Below are 24,085 nucleotides of genomic sequence, written 5' to 3' on the forward strand. Positions count from 1 at the left end.
TGGTTCTGGAATTATCATGCAAGGGTCAGGCAGGCAGTGTGGCTACCAGTTCTATCTCCTATGGATCTTGGAGCCTCACTGGTGGCTTTTCCCATTTTCTCACACCTAGAACTTGGATGATATTCACATGGCTGGTTCCATTTATTAATGCCTGCTATCTTCTTCATCCAAGTCCACGCTCTCTCTCTTTCCAAATGGCTGCTAACTTCTTCCCATTTCATACTTCCCCACATCCTCTTATGCCATGTGGCTACTACCTCCTCATTTCCAAGTCAATTGGGTACAATTCTGCATCCAGGTGCAAAGCACTCTGGGATGTACGGGTCCCAGAACTTTCTTCAATGTTGAGATTGGGACCAGCTCAAGGTATACTCACAGGCTTGAGTTAAGGGCAGTGTCAGTCTCCACTCATCAGAAAAGACCTTATACATAATAAGACACTTAATAAGAGTTCCATTGAATCAATTAATTTCCCAATGGAACAAATGCAAAATTTAAAGAGATACCAAAATATTTATAGCAGCACTTTTTGTGACAGCAAAGGATCAGAAACAAAGTGGATACCCAGCGACTGGGAAATGGCTAACTAAATTGTGGCCCACAAATGCAATGAAATATTACTGTGGTGTAAGAGTGTAGAGAAGCCCGGAAAGATCTCGATGAACGGATGAGGGAAATAAGTACGGTCAAGAAAACATATACACAGTAACTATAACAATGGAAATGGAAAGAGCAGTAACACAAGAAAAAAATCAAGTGATTGTTGCAAAATGACAAAGAATGAGCATGACCCCAGGGAAGAAACAGAAAACCACTTCCCAGACTCCTTTGTAGAGGCAGGAGATCCATAGATGAGAAATATTACATAGATTTTCACATTTTTTTAAATGTATTGACCAGTTCTGCTTATTTTTGCTCTTCTTTTTCTTTTTTTTTAACCTTTACCTTCCATCTTAGAATCAATACTGTGTATTGGTAAGGGCTAGGCAATGGGAGTTAAGTGACTTGCCCAGGGTCACACAACAGTCTGAGGCCAGATTTGAACCCAGGACCTCCCATCTCCAGGCCTGGCTCTCTATCCACTGAGCTACCCAGCTGCCCCCTTCTCTTCTTTTTCTTAAAAAAATTCCTTATAATATGGACATAATATAATATTATATATATATATGTACATATGATTTAATGTAATATGACATTGCCTTTTGGAAGACTGACTTCAATGTAAAATCAAATTATGTCAATAAAATTTGTTTAAAATTTTAAAATAATCAATACATCTAAGAGCAGATAGGTACCTCAGTGGATAGAGCCAAGCATCGAGATGTGAGGTACTGGGTTCAAATCTGTCCTCAGATACACCCTGTGTGACTTTGGACAAGTCACTTAACCCCCATTGCCTAGCCCTTATGGCACTTCAGTCTTGGAACTGGTATTGATTCTAAAACAAAAACTAAAGGTTCTTTTTAATCAATACATCTAGACTCAGAAGAAGAAATATGGATTAAGGAAAAGTCTTTCCATTAAATCTCCCTGACAAAAGTTTGGCATCCAAAATCTATAGGGATCTGATAGTTAGTTAGTGGTAGTCTCTCAGTGACTGAGATGATAATGATAAAAAGAACCACTACCCAATAGAGAAGTGGGAAAGGGACATGAAGAGTTTTCAAAAGATGAAATACAATTAAAAGCTACCACAAAAATGCAAAATGAAACAATCCTGCATTGTCGTCTTATACCCATCAAGCTAAACAAGATGCTACAAGATGGGAAAACTCATGGCTGGAAAGGCTACAGGAAGATGGCACTGGAGGGTGGAGCTGGAAGATGGTGAAAACATTCTGGGAAACTACTTGGATTAAGCCATAAAAAGGGCCCATTCATCCCACTGAACCAAGGAGTTTCACTATTGCATGTCTATGCTAAAAAGGTTATTTTGTAAAAACCCTAACATTCTGTCTTGGAAAAGATATGATGTATTGTTACAAGGCAGAAGAACAGGAAGGGCTAGGCTATGGGGCTGTTAAGTGACTTGGCCAGGGTCACACAGTTAGGAAGTAAATGAGGCTAGATTTGAACTCAGGAGCTCCCATCTCTAGGCCTGGTTCTCAATCCACTGAGCCACTGAGCTGCCCCCTAAAGAGTCTGTTGATACCAAGAAAATACCCCAATACAGTTCATAGCTATATTGTTTGTGGTATCAGAACCCTGAAAACAAATTATGTACTAAGAATCATAAAATGACAGACCAAAGTCTGTTATGAATGTATCCTGATGTGGATACTGCATTGGAAGGGAATGGCAGAATAAGAAAAGTTCAGAAGAATTTGGGAAGACTGGTTTGAACTGATGCAGAATGGAGAACTCATGACCAAACAAACAGCTTACATGGCACCTCTAACAATGTCAAGTCAATCTGAAGAGGCAAAAGGGTTGCGTCATGCCGAAAGGAAATTCGGCAAATTCTGTACTGGCCCACTGAGAGGACACAGCCCTTCTTTCTTTCAATAGTCAAGAAAGGGGGGGATTTGGAGTGGGGAGAGGAGGAGGTTATTTTAGAAAGGGGTTCCTGAAGCAGCCGGGTTGTGCCAAAACATGATGATTTAGCAAAGCTTTTGACAAAAAGCACCAGGAAGGTGATGGGATCAGAGGATCTCAAAGATCCATCCAACAAATTCGAACACTGTTCTGTGTTTGAAGACACTGGATCCTGGACATGAAGCACTAGTCCTAATCACTGTGGGTACATCCTCCTGGGGAAGTACATCCACTTTGGGCAATGATGGACCCAGGCAAACAAAAGCAACACTATAACATGACAACTTTACTCCAACTAAAAGCCATGATTCTTTCCAACCAGGCATGTGAAGGATTTCAAACTGGAGGTGGCCCACCATGGTGGGAGCACAACAGGGCTCTCTGGGAGGGTTCTGGGAAGGGGATTTAGGTTTCACTATAGGGACAAGAACCCAGCATTCATGAGACTACAGTGGCTTTTGGCTTTTATCCCTCTATTGGAATGTAAATCCCTTGAGGGGAGCCACTATCTCAATCCTGATCAAGCTGATGAACCTAGAATGGTAACTGAGGGAAGGAAGGCAACCTGCCACCCTTGCCTTCATGCCAGAGGGTCTAGGTGGGCTCATGACTCACATGAGTAGGATCAGTGGGCTTTTCAAGGGAATGATTTCAATTGGGAGTGAAAGAATCTTGGTGACCAGGGAAAAAGGGCAGAAAATCAGACGTGTCTCAGCATTGTTCAAATTGATTAAGTACAACATAATAGATGGTTGGATAAGAACCTGCTTTGAGAACTTGATTATCTGTTATTCTGTGTCGGGAAGGAATTTCTGAGTGGCGAGACAGCGAGGGAGAAATTCCTCCAGTCATTTCAATTAAAAAAAAACAGAGAAAATCTTTTCCAAAACACTGTGATGGAAAGACATGAAAACATTTCCACAAAAAAGAGAGATTTTGACAGAAACTCTCCGGAAATAAAAGTTGTGGGAATAACCCTAAACCAAACCCTAAGCAAGGGAAAACTGAGTTACTTACATCTACAGCTCTGTAACTCAAAGTTCTAAAGACCCAGCATTGACACTCTTTGTTGTGAGACCCCTCCCAGCATTCTCACTCCCAATTCTGAGGCCCCACCCAGCATAAAACCTCCCTATTCTGAGGCCCCTCCCAGCATTGACACTCCCTGTTCTGAGGCCCCTCCCAGCACTGACACACACAATTCTGAGGCCCCTCCCAGGATTGACACTCCCTGTTTAAGACCCCTCCCAGCATTGTCACTCCCTCTTCTGAGGCCCCTCCCAGCATTGACACTCCCTGTTCTAAGGCCCCTCCCAGCACTGACACTCCTTCTTTAAGGCTCCTCCTAGCACTGAAACTCCCTGTTCTGAGGCCCCTCCCAGCAGTGTCACTCCTAATTCTGGGGCCCCTCCTAGCACTGACACTCCCTGTTTAACTCCCCTCCCAGCATTAACACTCCCTGTTTTAGGCCCCTCCCAGCATTGACAATCCCAGTTTAAGGCTCCTCCCATCATTGAAACTCCCTCTTCTGAGGCCCCTTCCAGCATTATCACTCACAATTTTGAGGCCCCTCCCAGCACTGTCACTCCCAGTTTAAGGCCCCTCCCAGCACTGACACTCCCTATTCTTAGGCCCCTCCCTCCATTGTCACCCCCTGTTCTAAGGCCCCTCCCAGCATTAACACTCCCTCTTCTAAGGCCCCCCCCAGCATTGTCACTCCCTATTCTGAGGCCCCTCCCAGCATTGACACTCCCTGTTTAAGGCTCCTCCCAGCATTAACACTCCCTGTTCTGAGGCCCCACCCATCATTGAAACTCCCTCTTCTGAGGCCCCTCCCAGCATTATCACTCACAATTTTGAGGCCCCTCCCAGCACTGTCACTCCCAGTTTAAGGCCCCTCCCAGCACTGACACTCCCGATTCTTAGGCCCCTCCCTCCATTGACACTCCCTGTTTAAAGCCCCTCCCAGCATTGACATTCCCAGTTCTGAGGCCCCTCCCAGCATTGACACTCCCTCTTCTGTGGCCCCTCCCAGCATTAACACTCCCTGTTCTGAGGCCCCTCCCAGCAGTGTCACTCCCTATTCTGAGGCTCCTCCCAGCATTTTTACTCCCAATTCTGAGGCCCCTCCCAGCATTATCACTCACAATTTTGAGGCCCCTCCCACCACTGTCACTCCCAGTTTAAGGCCCCTCCCAGCACTGACACCCCCTATTCTGAGGCCCCTCCCTCCAATATCACCCCCTGTTCTGAGGCCCCTACCAGCATTAAAACTCCCTGTTCTGAGGCCCCTCCCAGCATTTACACTCCCTCTTCTGTGGCCCCTCCCAGCATTGACACTCCCAATTCAGAGGCCCCTCCCAGCATTGTCACTCCCTCTTTTAAGGATCCTCCCAGCATTGACACTCCCTATTCTGAGGTCCCGCCCAGAATTGTCACTCCCAATTCTGAGGACACTCCCAGCATTGACACTCCCTGTTCTGTGTCCCCTCCCAGCATTGACACTCCCTCTTCTGAGGCCCCTCCCAGCATTGACACCCCCAATTCTGAGGCCCCTCCCAGCATTGACACTCCCTATTCTGAGGTCCCTCCCAGAATTGTCACTCCCTGTTCTGTGGCCCCTCCCAGGATTGACACTCCCTGTTCTGAGGCCCCTCCCAGCTTTGACACACCCTCTTCTGTGGCCCCTCCCAGCATTCACACTCCCTGTTCTGAGGCTCCTCCCATCATTGTCACTCCCTGTTCTGAGGCCCCTCCCAGCTTTGACACACCCTCTTCTGTGGCCCCTCCCAGCATTCACACTCCCTGTTCTGTGGCCCCTCCCAGGATTGACACTCCCTGTTCGGTGGCCCCTCCTAGTATTGACACTCCCTGTTCTGTGGCCCCTCCCAGCATTAACACACCCTGCTCTGAGGCCCCTCCCAGCATTGTGACCCCCTCTTCTGAGGCCCCTCCCAGCATTAACACTCCCTGTTCTGAGGCCCCTCCCAGCATTGTCACTCCCTGTTTAAGGCCCCTCCCAGCTTGTCACTCCCAATTCTGAGGCCCCTCCCAGCATTGTCACTCCCTGTTTAAGGCCCCCCCCAGCTGGGCCCCTCCCAGCATTGACACTCCCTGTTTAAGGCCCCTCCAAGCATTGACACTCCCTGTTCTGAGGCCCCTCCCAGCATTGACACTCTTTGTTCTGAGGCCACTCCCAGCATTGACACTCCCTGTTTAAGGCCCCTCCAAGCATTCACACTCCCTGTTCTGTGGCCCCTCCCAGCATTCACACTCCCTGTTCTGTGGCCCCTCTCAGCATTGACACTCCCTGTTTAAGGCCTCTCCCAGCATTAACACACCCTGTTCTGAGGCCCCTCCCAGCATTAACACACCCTGCTCTGAGGACCCTCCCAGCATTGTGACTCCCTGTAATGAGACCCCTCCCAGCATTGTCACTCCCAATTCAGAGGCCCCTCGCAGCATTGACACTCACTGTTTAAGGCCCCTCCCAGCATTGTCACTCTCAATTCTCAGCCCCTCCCAGCATTGTCACTCCCTGTTTAAGGCCCCACCCAGCTGGGCCCCTCCCAGCATTGTCACTCCCTGTTTCAGGCCCCTCCCAGCATTGACACTCCCTGTTCTGAGGCCTGTCCTAGCATTGACACTCCCTGTTTAAGGCCCCTCCCAGCATTGACACTCCCTGTTCTGAGGCCCCTCCCAGCATTGTCACTCCCTGTTTAATGCCCCTCCCAGCATTGACACTCCCTGCTCTGAGGCCCCTCCCAGCATTGACACTCCCTATTTAAGGCCCTTCCCAGCATTGTCACTCCCTGTTTAAGGCCCCTCCCAGCATTGACACTCCCTGCTCTGAGGCCCCTCCCAGCATTGACACTCCCTATTTAAGGCCCTTCCCAGCATTGTCACTCCCTGTTTAAGGCCCCTCCCAGCATTGACACTCCCTGTTCTGAGGCCCCTCCCAGCATTGACACTCCCTGTTCTGTGGCCCCTCCCAGCATTGACACTCCCTGTTCTGTGGCCCCTCCCAGCATTGACACTCCCTGTTCTGAGGGCCCTCCCAGCATGAACACACCCTGTTCTGAGGCCCCTCCCAGCATTAACACACCCTGCTCTGAGGCCCCTCCCAGCATTGTGACTCCCTGTAATGAGGCCCCTCCCAGCATTGTCACTCCCAATTCTGAGGCCCCTTCAAGCATTGTCACTCACAGTTCTGAGGCCCCTCCCAGCTTGTCACTCCTTATTCTTAGGCCCCTCCCAGCATTGTCACTCCTTCTTCTGAGGCCACTCCCCGCACTGACACTCCCTGTTTAAGGCCCCTCCCAGCATTGACACACCCTGTTCTGTGGCCCCTCCCAGCATTCACACTCCCTGTTCTGAGGCTCCTCCCATCATTGTCACTCCCTGTTCTGAGGCCCCTCCCAGCTTTGACACACCCTCTTCTGTGGCCCCTCCCAGCATTCACACTCCCTGTTCTGTGGCCCCTCCCAGGATTGACACTCCCTGTTCGGTGGCCCCTCCTAGTATTGACACTCCCTGTTCTGTGGCCCCTCCCAGCATTAACACACCCTGCTCTGAGGCCCCTCCCAGCATTGTGACCCCCTCTTCTGAGGCCCCTCCCAGCATTAACACTCCCTGTTCTGAGGCCCCTCCCAGCATTGTCACTCCCTGTTTAAGGCCCCTCCCAGCTTGTCACTCCCAATTCTGAGGCCCCTCCCAGCATTGTCACTCCCTGTTTAAGGCCCCCCCCAGCTGGGCCCCTCCCAGCATTGACACTCCCTGTTTAAGTCCCCTCCAAGCATTGACACTCCCTGTTCTGAGGCCCCTCCCAGCATTGACACTCTTTGTTCTGAGGCCACTCCCAGCATTGACACTCCCTGTTTAAGGCCCCTCCCAGCTTGTCACTCCCAATTCTCAGCCCCTCCCAGCATTGTCACTCCCTGTTTAAGGCCCAACCCAGCTGGGCCCCTCCCAGCATTGTCACTCCCTGTTTAAGGCCCCTCTTAGCATTGATACTCCCTGTTCTGAGACCCCTCCCAGCATTGACACCCCGTTTTCTGAGGCCCCTCCCAGCATTGACACTCCCTGTTTAAGGCCCCTCCCAGCATTGACACTCCCTGTTCTGAGGCCCCTCCCAGCATTGACACTCCCTGTTCTGAGGCCCCTCCCAGCATTGACACTCCCTGTACTGTGGCCCCTCCTAGTATTGACACTCCCTGTTCTGTGGCCCGTCCCATCATTGACACTCCCTGTTCTGAGGCCCCACCCAGCATTAACACACCCTGCTCTGAGGCCCCTCCCAGCATTGACATTCCCTGTTCTCAGGCCCCTCCCAGCATTGACACTCCCTGTTCTGCGGCCCCTCCCAGCATTAACACACCCTGCTCTGAGGCCCCTCCCAGCATTGACACACCCTGTTCTGTGGCCCCTCCCAGCATTGTCACTCCCAATTCAGAGGCCCCTCCCAGCATTAACACTCCCTGTTTAAGGCCCCTCCCAGCTTGTCACTCCCAATTCTAAGGCCCCTTCAAGCATTGTCACTCACAGTTCAGAGGCCCCTCCCAGCTTGTCACTCCTTATTCTGAGGCCCCTCCCAGCATTGTCACTCCTTCTTCTGAGGCCCCTCCCCGCACTGACACTCCCTGTTTAAGGCCCCTCCCAGCATTGTCACGCCCTGTTCTGAGGCTCCTCCCAGCATTGTCACTCCCTGTTCTGAGGCCCCTCCCAGCTTTGGCACACCCTGTTCTGTGGCTCCTCCCAGCATTGACACTCCCTGTTCTGTGGCCCCTCCCAGCATTCACACTCCCTGTTCTGTGGGCCCTCCCAGCATTCACACTCCCTGTTCTGTGGCCCCTCCCAGCATTCACACTCCCTGTTCTGTGGCCCCTCCCAGCATTAACACACCCTGTTCTGAGGCCCCTCCCAGCATTGTCACTCCCAATTCAGAGGCCCCTCCCAGCATTAACACTCCCTGTTTAAGGCCCCTCCCAGCTTGTCACTCCCAATTCTAAGGCCCCTTCAAGCATTGTCACTCACAGTTCTGAGGCCCCTCCCAGCATTGTCACTCCTTCTTCTGAGGCCCCTCCCCGCACTGACACTCCCTGTTTAAGGCCCCTCCCAGCATTGTCACTCCCTGTTCTGAGGCTCCTCCCATCATTGTCACTCCCTGTTCTGAGGCCCCTCCCAGTTTTGACACACCCTGTTCTGTTGCCCCTCCCAGCATTCACACTCCCTGTTCTGTGGCCCCTCCCAGCATTCAAACTCCCTGTTCTGTGGCCCCTCCCAGCATTGTCACACCCTGTTCTGAGGCCCCTCCCAACATTAACACTCCCTGTTCTGAGGCCCCTCCCAGCATTGTCACTCCCTGTTTAAGGCCCCTCCCAGCTTGTCACTCCCAATTCTGAGGCCCCTCCCAGCATTGTCACTCCTTGTTTAAGGCCCCCCCCAGCTGGGCCCCTTCCAGCATTGTCACTCCCTGTTTAAGGCCCCTCCAAGCATTGACACTTCCTGTTCTGAGGCCCCTCCCAGCATTGACACTCTCTGTTCTGAGGCCCCTCCCAGCATTGACACTCCCTGTTCTGTGGCCCCTCCTAGTATTGACACTCCCTGTTCTGTGGCCCCTCACAGCATTGACACAGCCTGTTCTGTGGCCCCTCCTAGTATTGACACTCCCTGTTCTGTGGCCCCTCCCAGCATTCACACTCCCTGTTCTGTGTCCCCTCCCAGCATTCACACTCCCTGTTCTGAGGCCCCTCCCAGCATTGACATTCCCTGTTCTCAGGCCCCACGCAGCATTGACACACCCTGTTCTGTGGCCCCTCCCAGCATTGACACTCCCTGTTCTGAGGCCCCTCCGAGCATTAATACACCCTGCTCTGAGGCCCCTCCCAGCATTTTGACTCCTTCTTCTGAGGCCCCTCCCAGCTTTGACACACCCTGTTCTTTGGCCCCTCCCAGCATTGACACTCCCTGTTCTGTGGCCCCTCCTAGTATTGACACTCCCTGTTCTGTGGCCCCTCCTAGTATTGACACTCCCTGTTCTGTGGCCCCTCCCAGCATTGACACTCGATGTTCTGTGGCCCGTCTCAGCATTCACACTCCCTGTTCTGTGGCCCCTCCCAGCTTTGTCACTCCCTGTTCTGTGGCCCCTCCTAGTATTGACACTCCCTGTTCTGTGGCCCCTCCCAGCATTGACACTCCCTGTTCTGTGGCCCCTCCCAGCATTGACACTCCCTGTTCTGAGGCCCCTTCCAGCATTGACACTCCCTGTTCTGAGGCCCCTCCCAGCATTGACATTCCCTGTTCTCAGGCCCCTCCCAGCATTCACAACCTGTTCTGTGGCCCGTCCCAGCATTGACACTCCCTGTTCTGTGGCCCCTCCCATCATTGACACTCCCTGTTCTGAGGCCCCTCCCAGCATTGACACTCCCTGTTCTGTGGCTCCTCCCAGCATTAACACACCCTGCTCTGAGGCCCCTCCCAGCATTCACATTCCCTCTTCTGAGGCCCCTCCCAGCAGTATCACTCCCAATTCTGAGGCCCCTCTGAGCATGGTCACTCCCTATTATGAGGCTCCTTCCAGAATTATCACTCCCTCTTCTGAGGCCCCTCCTAGCATTATCACTCACAATTATGAGGCCCCTCCCACCATTGTCACTCCCAGTTTAAGGCCCCTCCCAGCATTGACACTTCAAATTAAGAGGCCCCTCCCAGCATTGTCATTCCCTGTTGAAGACCCATCCCAGCATTGTCACTCCCTGTTCTGTGTCCCCTCCCAGCATTGACACTCCCTGCTCTGTGGCCCCTCCCAGCATTCACACTCCCTGTTCTGTGGCCCCTCACAGCTTTGTCACTCCCTGTTCTGTGGCCCCTCCTAGTATTGACACTCCCTGTTCTGTGGCCCCTCCCAGCATTGACACTCCCTGTTCTGTGGCCCCTCCCAGCATTGACACTCCCTGTTCTGAGGCCCCTTCCAGCATTGACACTCCCTGTTCTGAGGCCCCTACCAGCCTTGACATTCCCTGTTCTCAGGCCCCTCCCAGCATTCACAACCTGTTCTGTGCCCCTCCCAGCATTGACATTCCCTGTTCTGTGGCCCCTCCCAGCATTGACACATCCTGTTCTGTGGCCCCTCCCAGCATTGACACTCCCTGTTCTGCGGCCCCTCCCAGCATTAACACACCCTGCTCTGAGGCCCCTCCCAGCATTGACACACCCTTTTCTGTGGCCCCTCCCAGCATTGTCACTCCGAATTCAGAGGCCCCTCCCAGCATTAACACTTCCTGTTTAAGGGCCCTCCCAGCTTGTCACTCCCAATTCTAAGGCCCTTTCAAGCATTGTCACTCACAGTTCTGAGGCCCCTCCCAGCTTGTCACTCCTTATTCTGAGGCCACTCCCAGCATTGTCACTCCTTCTTCTGAGGCCCCTCCCCGCACTGACACTCCCTGTTTAAGGCCCCTCCCAGCATTGTCACTCCCTGTTCTGTGGCACCTCCCAGCATTCACACTCCCTGTTCTGTGGGCCCTCCCAGCATTCACACTCCCTGTTCTGTGGCCCCTCCCAGCATTCACACTCCCTGTTCTGTGGCCCCTCCCAGCATTGTCACTCCCTGTTCTGAGGCCACTCCCAGCATTGACACTCCCTGTTCTGAGGCGCCTCCCTGCATTGACACTCCCTGTTCTGAGGCCCCTCCCAGCATTGACACTCCCTGTTCTGTGGCCCCTCCTAATTTTGACACTCCCTGTTCTGTGGCCCCTCCCAGCATTGACACTCCCTGTTCTGTGGCCCCTCCTAGTATTGACACTCCCTGTTCTGTGGCCCGTCCCAGCATTGACACTCCCTGTTCTGTGGCCCCTCCCATCATTGACACTCCCTGTTCTGAGGCCCTTCCCAGCATTGTCACTCCCTGTTCTGGGGCCCCTCCCAGCATTAACACACCCTGCTCTGAGGCCCCTCCCAGCATTGACATTCCCTGTTCTCAGGCCCCTCCCAGCATTGACACTCCCTGTTCTGCGGCCCCTCCCAGCATTAACACTCCCTGTTTAAGGCCCCTCCCAGCTTGTCACTCCCAATTCTAAGGCCCCTTCAAGCATTCTCACTCACAGTTCTGAGGCCCCACCCAGCTTGTCACTCCTTATTCTGAGGCCCCTCCCAGCATTGTCACTCCTTCTTCTGAGGCCCCTCCCCGCACTGACACTCCCTGTTTAAGGCCCCTCCCAGCATTGTCACTCCCTGTTCTGTGGCTCCTCCCAGCATTGACACTCCCTGTTCTGTGGCCCCTCCCAGCATTCACACTCCCTGTTCTGTGGGCCCTCCCAGCATTCACACTCCCTGTTCTGTGGCCCCTCCCAGCATTCACACTCCCTGTTCTGTGGCCCCTCCCAGCATTGTCACTCCCTGTTCTGAGGCCCCTCTCAGCATTAACACACCCTGTTCTGAGGCCCCTCCCAGCATTAACACACCCTGCTCTGAGGCCCCTCCCAGCATTGTCACTCCCAATTCAGAGGCCCCTCCCAGCATTAACACTCCCTGTTTAAGGCCCCTCCCAGCTTGTCACTCCCAATTCTAAGGCCCCTTCAAGCATTGTCACTCACAGTTCTGAGGCCCCTCCCAGCTTGTCACTCCTTATTCTGAGGCCCCTCCCAGCATTGTCACTCCTTCTTCTGAGGCCCCTCCCCGCACTGACACTCCCTATTTAAGGCCCCTCCCAGCATTGTCACTCCCTGTTCTGAGGCTCCTCCCAGCATTGTCATTCCCTGTTCTGAGGCCCCTCCCAGCTTTGGCACACCCTGTTCTGTGGCTCCTCCCAGCATTGACACTCCCTGTTCTGTGGCCCCTCCCAGCATTCACACTCCCTGTTCTGTGGGCCCTCCCAGCATTCACACTCCCTGTTCTGTGGCCCCTCCCAGCATTCACACTCCCTGTTCTGTGGCCCCTCCCAGCATTGTCACTCCCTGTTCTGAGGCCCCTCCCAGCATTAACACACCCTGCTCTGAGGCCCCTCCCAGCATTGTCACTCCCAATTCAGAGGCCCCTCCCAGCATTCACACTCCCTGTTCTGTGGCCCCTCCCAGCATTAACACTCCCTGTTCTGAGGCCCCTCCCAGCATTGTCACTCCCTGTTTAAGGCTCCTCCCAGCTTGTCACTCCCAATTCTGAGGCCCCTCCCAGCATTGTCACTCCCTGTTTAAGGCCCCCCCCAGCTGGGCCCCTCCCAGCATTGACACTCCCTGTTTAAGGCCCCTCTAAGCATTGACACTCCCTGTTTAAGGCCCCTCCCAGCATTGACACTCCCTGTTTAAGGCCCCTCCCAGCTTGTCACTCCCAATTCTCAGCCCCTCCCAGCATTGTCACTCCCTGTTTAAGGCCCAACCCAGCTGGGCCCCTCCCAGCATTGTCACTCCCTGTTTAAGGCCCAACCCAGCTGGGCCCCTCCCAGCATTGTCACTCCCTGTTCTGAGGCCCCTCTCAGCATTAACACACCCTGTTCTGAGACCCGTCCCAGCATTGACACCCCGTTTTCTGAGGCCCCTCCCAGCATTGACACTCCCTGTTTAAGGCCCCTCCCAGCATTGACACTCCCTGTTCTGAGGCCCCTCCCAGCATTGACACTCCCTGTTCTGAGGCCCCTCCCAGCATTGACACTCCCTGTTCTGTGGCCCCTCCTAGTATTGACACTCCCTGTTCTGTGGCCCGTCCCAGCATTGACACTCCCTGTTCTGTGGCCCCTCCCATCATTGACACTCCCTGTTCTGAGGCCCTTCCCAGCATTGTCACTCCCTGTTCTGTGGCCCCTCCCAGCATTAACACACCCTGCTCTGAGGCCCCTCCCAATATTCACACTCCCTGTTCTGTGGCCCCTTCCAGCATTCACACTCCCTGTTCTGTGGCCCCTCCCAGCATTGTCACTCCCTGTTCTGAGGCCCCTCTCAGCATTAACACACCCTGTTCTGAGGCCCCTCCCAGCATTAACACACCCTGCTCTGAGGCCCCTCCCAGCATTGTCACTCCCAATTCAGAGGCCCCTCCCAGCATTAACACTCCCTGTTTAAGGCCCCTCCCAGCTTGTCACTCCCAATTCTAAGGCCCCTTCAAGCATTGTCACTCACAGTTCTGAGGCCCCTCCCAGCATTGTCACTCCTTCTTCTGAGGCCCCTCCCCGCACTGACACTCCCTGTTTAAGGCCCCTCCCAGCATTGTCACTCCCTGTTCTGAGGCTCCTCCCAACATTAACACTCCCTGTTCTGAGGCCCCTCCCAGCATTGTCACTCCCTGTTTAAGGCCCCTCCCAGCTTGTCACTCCCAATTCTGAGGCCCCTCCCAGCATTGTTACTCCTTGTTTAAGGCCCCCCCCCAGCTGGGCCCCTTCCAGCATTGTCACTCCCTGTTTAAGGCCCCTCCAAGCATTGACACTTCCTGTTCTGAGGCCCCTCCCAGCATTGACACTCTCTGTTCTGAGGCCCCTCCCAGCATTGACACTCCCTGTTCTGTGGCCCCTCCTAATATTGACACTCCCTGTTCTGTGGCCCCTCACAGCATTGACATAGCCTGTTCTGTGGCCCCTCCTAGTATTGACACTCCCTGTTCTGTGGCCCCTCCCAGCATTCACACTCCCTGTTCTGTGGACCCTCCCAGCATTCACACTCCCTGTTCTGTGGCCCCTCCCAGCTTTGTCACTCCCTGTTCTGAGGCCCCTCCCAGCATTGACACTCCGTGTTCTGAGGCCCCTCCCAGCATTGACATTCCCTGTTCTCAGGCCCCTCCCAGCATTGACACACCCTGTTCTGTGGCCCCTCCCAGCATTGACACTCCCTGTTCTGAGGCCCCTCCGAGCATTAACACACCCTGCTCTGAGGCCCCTCCCAGCATTTTGACTCCTTCTTCTGAGGCCCCTCCCAGCTTTGTCACACCCTGTTCTGTGGCCCCTCCCAGCATTGACACTCCCTGTTCTGTGGCCCCTCCTAGTATTGACACTCCCTGTTCTGTGGCCCCTCCTAGTATTGACACTCCCTGTTCTGTGGCCCCTCCCAGCATTGACACTCCCTGTTCTGTGGCCCGTCTCAGCATTCACACTCCCTGTTCTGTGGCCCCTCCCAGCTTTGTCACTCCCTGTTCTGTGGCCCCTCCTAGTATTGACACTCCCTGTTCTGTGGCCCCTCCCAGCATTGACACTCCCTGTTCTGTGGCCCCTCCCAGCATTGACACTCCCTGTTCTGAGGCCCCTTCCAGCTTTGACACTCCCTGTTCTGAGGCACCTCCCAGCATTGACATTCCCTGTTCTCAGGCCCCTCCCAGCATTCACAACCTGTTCTGTGGCCCGTCCCAGCATTGACACTCCCTGTTCTGTGGCCCCTCCCATCATTGACACTCCCTGTTCTGAGGCCCCTCCCAGCATTGTCACTCCCTGTTCTGTGGCTCCTCCCAGCATTAACACACCCTGCTCTGAGGCCCCTCCCAGCATTGACATTCCCTCTTCTGAGGCCCCTCCCAGCAGTGTCACTCCCAATTCTGAAGCCCCTCCGAGCATGGTCACTCCCTATTATGAGGCTCCTTCCAGAATTATCACTCCCTGTTCTGAGGCCCCTCCTAGCATTATCACTCACAATTATGAGGCCCCTCCCACCATTGTCACTCCCAGTTTAAGGCCCCTCCCAGCACTGACACTTCAAATTAAGAGGCCCCTCCCAGCATTGTCATTCCCTGTTGAAGACCCATCCCAGCATTGTCACTCCCTGTTCTGTGTCCCCTCCCAGCATTGACACTCCCTGCTCTGTGGCCCCTCCCAGCTTTCACACTCCCTGTTCTGTGGCCCCTCACAGCTTTGTCACTCCCTGTTCTGTGGCCCCTCCTAGTATTGACACTCCCTGTTCTGTGGCCCCTCCCAGCATTGACACTCCCTGTTCTGTGGCCCCTCCCAGCATTGAGACTCCCTGTTCTGAGGCCCCTTCCAGCATTGACACTCCCTGTTCTGAGGCCCCTCCCAGCCTTGACATTCCCTGTTCTCAGGCCCCTCCCAGCATTCACAACCTGTTCTTTGCCCCTCCCAGCATTGACATTCCCTGTTCTGTGGCCCCTCCCAGCATTGACACATCCTGTTCTGTGGCCCCTCCCAGCATTGACACTCCCTGTTCTGCGGCCCCTCCCAGCATTAACACACCCTGCTCTGAGGCCCCTCCCAGCATTGACACACCCTTTTCTGTGGCCCCTCCCAGCATTGTCACTCCGAATTCAGAGGCCCCTCCCAGCATTAACACTTCCTGTTTAAGGGCCCTCCCAGCTTGTCACTCCCAATTCTAAGGCCCTTTCAAGCATTGTCACTCACAGTTCTGAGGCCCCTCCCAGCTTGTCACTCCTTATTCTGAGGCCACTCCCAGCATTGTCACTCCTTCTTCTGAGGCCCCTCCCCGCACTGACACTCCCTGTTTAAGGCCCCTCCCAGCATTGTCACTCCCTGTTCTGAGGCTCCTCCCAGCATTGTAACTCCCTGTTCTGAAGCCCCTCCCAGCTTTGACACACCCTGTTCTGTGGCACCTCCCAGCATTCACACTCCCTGTTCTGTGGGCCCTCCCAGCATTCACACTCCCTGTTCTGTGGCCCCTCCCAGCATTCACACTCCCTGTTCTGTGGCCCCTCCCAGCATTGTCACTCCCTGTTCTGAGGCCACTCCCAGCATTGACACTCCCTGTTCTGAGGCGCCTCCCTGCATTGACACTCCCTGTTCTGAGGCCCCTCCCAGCATTGACACTCCCTGTTCTGTGGCCCCTCCTAATTTTGACACTCTCTGTTCTGTGGCCCCTCCCAGCATTGACACTCCCTGTTCTGTGGCCCCTCCTAGTATTGACACTCCCTGTTCTGTGGTCTGTCCCAGCATTGACACTCCCTGTTCTGTGGCCCCTCCCATCATTGACACTCCCTGTTCTGAGGCCCTTCCCAGCATTGTCACTCCCTCTTCTGTGGCCCCTCCCAGCATTAACACACCCTGCTCTGAGGCCCCTCCCAGCATTGACATTCCCTGTTCTCAGGCCCCTCCCAGCATTGACACACCCTGTTCTGTGGCCCCTCCCAGCATTGTCACTCCCAATTCAGAGTCCCCTCCCAGCATTAACACTCCCTGTTTAAGGCCCCTCCCAGCTTGTCACTCCCAATTCTAAGGCCCCTTCAAGCATTGTCACTCACAGTTCTGAGGCCCCTCCCAGCTTGTCACTCCTTCTTCTGAGGCCCCTCCCCGCACTGACACTCCCTGTTTAAGGCCCCTCCCAGCATTGTCACTCCCCGTTCTGAGGCTCCTCCCAGCATTGTCACTCCCTGTTCTGAGGCCCCTCCCAGCTTTGGCACACCCTGTTCTGTGGCTCCTCCCAGCATTGACACTCCCTGTTCTGTGGCCCCTCCCAGCATTCACACTCCCTGTTCTGTGGGCCCTCCCAGCATTCACACTCCCTGTTCTGTGGCCCCTCCCAGCATTCACACTCCCTGTTCTGTGGCCCCTCCCAGCATTGTCACTCCCTGTTCTGAGGCCCCTCTCAGCATTAACACACCCTGTTCTGAGGCCCCTCCCAGCATTAACACACCCTGCTCTGAGGCCCCTCCCAGCATTGTCACTCCCAATTCAGAGGCCCCTCCCAGCATTAACACTCCCTGTTTAAGGCCCCTCCCAGCTTGTCACTCCCAATTCTAAGGCCCCTTCAAGCATTGTCACTCACAGTTCTGAGGCTCCTCCCATCATTGTCACTCCCTGTTCTGAGGCCCCTCCCAGTTTTGACACACCCTGTTCTGTTGCCCCTCCCAGCATTCAAACTCCCTGTTCTGTGGCCCCTCCCAGCATTGTCACACCCTGTTCTGAGGCCCCTCCCAACATTAACACTCCCTGTTCTGAGGCCCCTCCCAGCATTGTCACTCCCTGTTTAAGGCCCCTCCCAGCTTGTCACTCCCAATTCTGAGGCCCCTCCCAGCATTGTCACTCCCTGTTAAAGGCCCCCCCCAGCTGGGCCCCTCCCAGCATTGACACTCCCTGTTTAAGGCCCCTCCAAGCATTGACACTCCCTGTTCTGAGGCCCCTCCCAGCATTGACACTCTTTGTTCTGAGGCCACTCCCAGCATTGACACTCCCTGTTTAAGGCCCCTCCCAGCATTGACACTCTCTGTTCTGAGGCCCCTCCCAGCATTGACACTCCCAGTTTAAGGCCCCTCCCAGCTTGTCACTCCCAATTCTCAGCCCCTCCCAGCATTGTCACTCCCTGTTTAAGGCCCCTCCCAGCATTGACACCCTGTTTTCTGAGGCCCCTCCCCGCATTGACACTCCCTGTTTAAGGCCCCTCCCAGCATTGACACTCCCTGTTCTGAGGCCCCTCCCAGCATTGACACTCCCTGTTCTGAGGCCCCTCCCAGCATTGACACTCCCTGTTCTGTGGCCCCTCCTAGTATTGACACTCCCTGTTCTGTGGCCCGTCCAGCATTGACACTCCCTGTTCTGTGGCCCCTCCCATCATTGACACTCCCTGTTCTGAGGCCCTTCCCAGCATTGTCACTCCCTGTTCTGTGGCCCCTCCCAGCATTAACACTCCCTGCTCTGAGGCCCCTCCCAGCATTGACATTCCCTGTTCTCAGGCCCCTCCCAGCATTGACACTCCCTGTTCTGCGGCCCCTCCCAGCATTAACACACCCTGCTCTGAGGTCCCTCCCAGCATTGACACACCCTGTTCTGTGGCCCCTCCCAGCATTGACACTCTCTGTTCTGAGGCCCCTCCCAGCATTGACACTCCCTGTTCTGTGGCCCCTCCTAATATTGACACTCCCTGTTCTGTGGCCCCTCACAGCATTGACATAGCCTGTTCTGTGGCCCCTCCTAGTATTGACACTCCCTGTTCTGTGGCCCCTCCCAGCATTCACACTCCCTGTCCTGTGGCCCCTCCCAGCATTCACACTCCCTGTTCTGTGGCCCCTCCCAGCTTTGTCACTCCCTGTTATGAGGCCCCTCCCAGCATTGACACTCCGTGTTCTGAGGCCCCTCCCAGCATTGACATTCCCTGTTCTCAGGCCCCTCCCAGCATTGACACACCCTGTTCTGTGGCCCCTCCCAGCATTGACACTCCCTGTTCTGAGGCCCCTCCAAGCATTAACACACCCTGCTCTGAGGCCCCTCCCAGGATTTTGACTCCTTCTTCTGAGGCCCCTCCCAGCTTTGACACACCCTGTTCTGTGGCCCCTCCCAGCATTGACACTCCCTGTTCTGTGGCCCCTCCTAGTATTGACACTCCCTGTTCTGTGGCCCCTCCTAGTATTGACACTCCCTGTTCTGTGGCCCCTCCCAGCATTGACACTCCCTGTTCTGTGGCCCGTCTCAGCATTCACACTCCCTGTTCTGTGGCCCCTCCCAGCTTTGTCACTCCCTGTTCTGTGGCCCCTCCTAGTATTGACACTCCCTGTTCTGTGGCCCCTCCCAGCATTGACACTCCCTGTTCTGTGGACCCTCCCAGCATTGACACTCCCTGTTCTGAGGCCCCTTCCAGCTTTGACACTCCCTGTTCTGAGGCCCCTCCCAGCATTGACATTCCCTGTTCTCAGGCTCCTCCCAGCATTCACAACCTGTTCTGTGGCCCGTCCCAGCATTGACACTCCCTGTTCTGTGGCCCCTCCCATCATTGACACTCGCTGTTCTGAGGCCCCTCCCAGCATTGTCACTCCCTGTTCTGTGGCTCCTCCCAGCATTAACACACCCTGCTCTGAGGCCCCTCCCAGCATTGACATTCCCTCTTCTGAGGCCCCTCCCAGCAGTGTCACTCCCAATTCTGAAGCCCCTCCCAGCATTGACACTTCAAATTAAGAGGCCCCTCCCAGCATTGTCATTCCCTGTTGAAGACCCATCCCAGCATTGTCACTCCCTGTTCTGTGTCCCCTCCCAGCATTGACACTCCCTGCTCTGTGGCCCCTCCCAGCATTCACACTCCCTGTTCTGTGGCCCCTCACAGCTTTGTCACTCCCTGTTCTGTGGCCCCTCCTAGTATTGACACTCCCTGTTCTGTGGCCCCTCCCAGCATTGACACTCCCTGTTCTGTGGCCCCTCCCAGCATTGACACTCCCTGTTCTGAGGCCCCTTCCAGCATTGACACTCCCTGTTCTGAGGCCCCTCCCAGCCTTGACATTCCCTGTTCTCAGGCCCCTCCCAGCATTCACAACCTGTTCTGTGCCCCTCCCAGCATTGACATTCCCTGTTCTGTGGCCCCTCCCAGCATTGACACATCCTGTTCTGTGGCCCCTCCCAGCATTGACACTCCCTGTTCTGCGGCCCCTCCCAGCATTAACACACCCTGCTCTGAGGCCCCTCCCAGCATTGACACACCCTTTTCTGTGGCCCCTCCCAGCTTGTCACTCCTTATTCTGAGGCCACTCCCAGCATTGTCACTCCTTCTTCTGAGGCCCCTCCCCGCACTGACACTCCCTGTTTAAGGCCCCTCCCAGCATTGTCACTCCCTGTTCTGAGGCTCCTCCCAGCATTGTAACTCCCTGTTCTGAAGCCCCTCCCAGCTTTGACACACCCTGTTCTGTGGCACCTCCCAGCATTCACACTCCCTGTTCTGTGGGCCCTCCCAGCATTCACACTCCCTGTTCTGTGGCCCCTCCCAGCATTCACACTCCCTGTTCTGTGGCCCCTCCCAGCATTGTCACTCCCTGTTCTGAGGCCACTCCCAGCATTGACACTCCCTGTTCTGAGGCGCCTCCCTGCATTGACACTCCCTGTTCTGAGGCCCCTCCCAGCATTGACACTCCCTGTTCTGTGGCCCCTCCTAATTTTGACACTCCCTGTTCTGTGGCCCCTCCCAGCATTGACACTCCCTGTTCTGTGACCCCTCCTAGTATTGACACTCCCTGTTCTGTGGCCTGTCCCAGCATTGACACTCCCTGTTCTGTGGCCCCTCCCATCATTGACACTCCCTGTTCTGAGGCCCTTCCCAGCATTGTCACTTCCTGTTCTGTGGCCCCTCCCAGCATTAACACACCCTGCTCTGAGGCCCCTCCCAGCATTGACATTCCCTGTTCTCAGGCCCCTCCCAGCATTGACACTCCCTGTTCTGCGGCCCCTCCCAGCATTAACACACCCTGCTCTGAGGCCCCTCCCAGCATTGACACACCCTGTTCTGTGGCCCCTCCCAGCATTGTCACTCCCAATTCAGAGGCCCCTCCCAGCATTAACACTCCCTGTTTAAGGCCCCTCCCAGCTTGTCACTCCCAATTCTAAGGCCCCTTCAAGCATTGTCACTCACAGTTCTGAGGCCCCTCCCAGCTTGTCACTCCTTATTCTGAGGCCCCTCCCAGCATTGTCACTCCTTCTTCTGAGGCCCCTCCCCGCACTGACACTCCCTGTTTAAGGCCCCTCCCAGCATTGTCACTCCCTGTTCTGAGGCTCCTCCCAGCATTGTCACTCCCTGTTCTGAGGCCCCTCCCAGCTTTGGCACACCCTGTTCTGTGGCTCCTCCCAGCATTGACACTCCCTGTTCTGTGGCCCCTCCCAGCATTCACACTCCCTGTTCTGTGGGCCCTCCCAGCATTCACACTCCCTGTTCTGTGGCCCCTCCCAGCATTCACACTCCCTGTTCTGTGGCCCCTCCCAGCATTGTCACTCCCTGTTCTGAGGCCCCTCTCAGCATTAACACACCCTGTTCTGAGGCCCCTCCCAGCATTAACACACCCTGCTCTGAGGCCCCTCCCAGCATTGTCACTCCCAATTCAGAGGCCCCTCCCAGCATTAACACTCCCTGTTTAAGGCCCCTCCCAGCTTGTCACTCCCAATTCTAAGGCCCCTTCAAGCATTGTCACTCACAGTTCTGAGGCTCCTCCCACCATTGTCACTCCCTGTTCTGAGGCCCCTCCCAGTTTTGACACACCCTGTTCTGTTGCCCCTCCCAGCATTCAAACTCCCTGTTCTGTGGCCCCTCCCAGCATTGTCACACCCTGTTCTGAGGCCCCTCCCAACATTAACACTCCCTGTTCTGAGGCCCCTCCCAGCATTGTCACTCCCTGTTTAAGGCCCCTCCCAGCTGGTCACTCCCAATTCTGAGGCCCCTCCCAGCATTGTCACTCCCTGTTTAAGGCCCCCCCCAGCTGGGCCCCTCCCAGCATTGACACTCCCTATTTAAGGCCCCTCCCAGCATTGACACTCCCTGTTTAAGGCCCCTCCAAGCATTCACACTCCCTGTTCTGTGGCCCCTCCCAGCTTTGTCACTCCCTGTTCTGAGGCCCCTCCCAGCATTGACACTCCGTGTTCTGAGGCCCCTCCCAGCATTGACATTCCCTGTTCTCAGGCCCCTCCCAGCATTGACACACCCTGTTCTGTGGCCCCTCCCAGCATTGACACTCCCTGTTCTGAGGCCCCTCCGAGCAATAACACTCCCTGTTCTGAGGCCCCTCCCAGCATTGACACTCCGTGTTCTGAGGCCCCTCCCAGCATTGACATTCCCTGTTCTCAGGCCCCTCCCAGCATTGACACACCCTGTTCTGTGGCCCCTCCCAGCATTGACACTCCCTGTTCTGTGGCCCCTCCTAGTATTGACACTCCCTGTTCTGTGGCCCCTCCTAGTATTGACACTCCCTGTTCTGTGGCCACTCCCAGCATTGACACTCCCTGTTCTGTGGCCCGTCTCAGCATTCACACTCCCTGTTCTGTGGCCCCTCCAAGCTTTGTCACTCCCTGTTCTGTGGCCCCTCCTAGTATTGACACTCCCTGTTCTGTGGCCCCTCCCAGCATTGACACTCCCTGTTCTGTGGCCCCTCCCAGCATTGACACTCCCTGTTCTGAGGCCCCTTCCAGCATTGACACTCCCTGTTCTTAGGCCCCTCCCAGCATTGACATTCCCTGTTCTCAGGCCCCTCCCAGCATTCACAACCTGTTCTGTGGCCCGTCCCAGCATTGACACTCCCTGTTCTGTGGCCCCTCCCATCATTGACACTCCCTGTTCTGAGGCCCCTCCCAGCATTGTCACTCCCTGTTCTGTGGCTCCTCCCAGCATTAACACACCCTGCTCTGAGGCCCCTCCCAGCATTGACATTCCCTCTTCTAAGGCCCCTCCCAGCAGTGTCACTCCCAATTCTGAGGCCCCTCCGAGCATGGTCACTCCCTATTATGAGGCTCCTTCCAGAATTATCACTCCCTGTTCTGAGGCCCCTCCTAGCATTATCACTCACAATTATGAGGCCCCTCCCACCATTGTCACTCCCTGTTTAAGGCCCCTCCCAGCTTGTCACTCCCAATTCTGAGGCCCCTCCCAGCATTGTCACTCCCTGTTTAAGGCCCCCCCCAGCTGGGCCCCTCCCAGCATTGACACTCCCTGTTTAAGGCCCCTCCAAGCATTGACACTCCCTGTTTAAGGCCCCTCCCAGCATTGACACTCTCTGTTCTGAGGCCCCTCCCAGCATTGACACTCCCTGTTTAAGGCCCCTCCCAGCTTGTCACTCCCAATTCTCAGCCCCTCCCAGCATTGTCACTCCCTGTTTAAGGCCCAACCCAGCTGGGCCCCTCCCAGCATTGTCACTCCCTGTTTAAGGCCCCTCTTAGCATTGATACTCCCTGTTCTGAGACCCCTCCCTGCATTGACACCCCGTTTTCTGAGGCCCCTCCCATCATTGACACTCCCTGTTTAAGGCCCCTCCCAGCATTGACACTCCCTGTTCTGAGGCCCCTCCCAGCATTGACACTCCCTGTTCTGAGGCCCCTCCCAGCATTGACACTCCCTGTTCTGTGGCCCCTCCTAGTATTGACACTCCCTGTTCTGTGGCCCGTCCCAGCATTGACACTCCCTGTTCTGTGGCCCCTCCCATCATTGACACTCCCTGTTCTGAGGCCCTTCCCAGCATTGTCACTCCCTGTTCTGTGGCCCCTCCCAGCATTAACACACCCTGCTCTGAGGCCCCTCCCAGCATTGACATTCCCTGTTCTCAGGCCCCTCCCAGCATTGACAATCCCTGTTCTGCGGCCCCTCCCAGCATTAACACACCCTGCTCTGAGGCCCCTCCCAGCATTGACACACCCTCTTCTGTCACCCCTCCCAGCATTCACACTCCCTGTTCTGTGGCCCCTCCCAGGATTGACACTCCCTGTTTGGTGGCCCCTCCTAGTATTGACACTCCCTGTTCTGTGGCCCCTCCAAGCATTCACACTCCCTGTTCTGTGGCCCCTCCCAGCTTTCAAACTCCCTGTTCTGTGGCCGCTCCCAGCATTATGACTTCCTGTTCTGAGGCCCCTCCCAGCATTGTGACCCCCTCTTCTGAGGCCCCTCCCAGCATTAACACTCCCTGTTCTGAGGCCCCTCCCAGCATTGTCACTCCCTGTTTAAGGCCCCTCCCAGCTTGTCACTCCCAATTCTGAGGCCCCTCCCAGCATTAACACTTCCTGTTTAAGGCCCCTCCCAGCTTGTCACTCCCAATTCTAAGGCCCCTTCAAGCATTGTCACTCACAGTTCTGAGGCCCCTCCCAGCTTGTCACTCCTTCTTCTGAGGCCCCTCCCCGCACTGACACTCCCTGTTTAAGGCCCCTCCCAGCATTGTCACTCCCTGTTCTGAGGCC

The 24,085-nt window shown here is 55.3% G+C and overlaps 1 protein-coding gene across 2 annotated transcripts in view; it reads right to left on the bottom strand.

The window, feature by feature from the left end:
- OPHN1 (oligophrenin 1) overlaps positions 1-24,085 on the bottom strand; it is an 832,681-nt gene that overhangs the window by 79,619 nt on the left and 728,977 nt on the right. The window lies entirely within an intron of this gene.

The sequence above is a fragment of the Monodelphis domestica genome, chromosome X, assembly GCF_027887165.1.
Source record: "Monodelphis domestica isolate mMonDom1 chromosome X, mMonDom1.pri, whole genome shotgun sequence".
In the NCBI taxonomy this organism is placed as follows: domain Eukaryota; kingdom Metazoa; phylum Chordata; class Mammalia; order Didelphimorphia; family Didelphidae; genus Monodelphis; species Monodelphis domestica.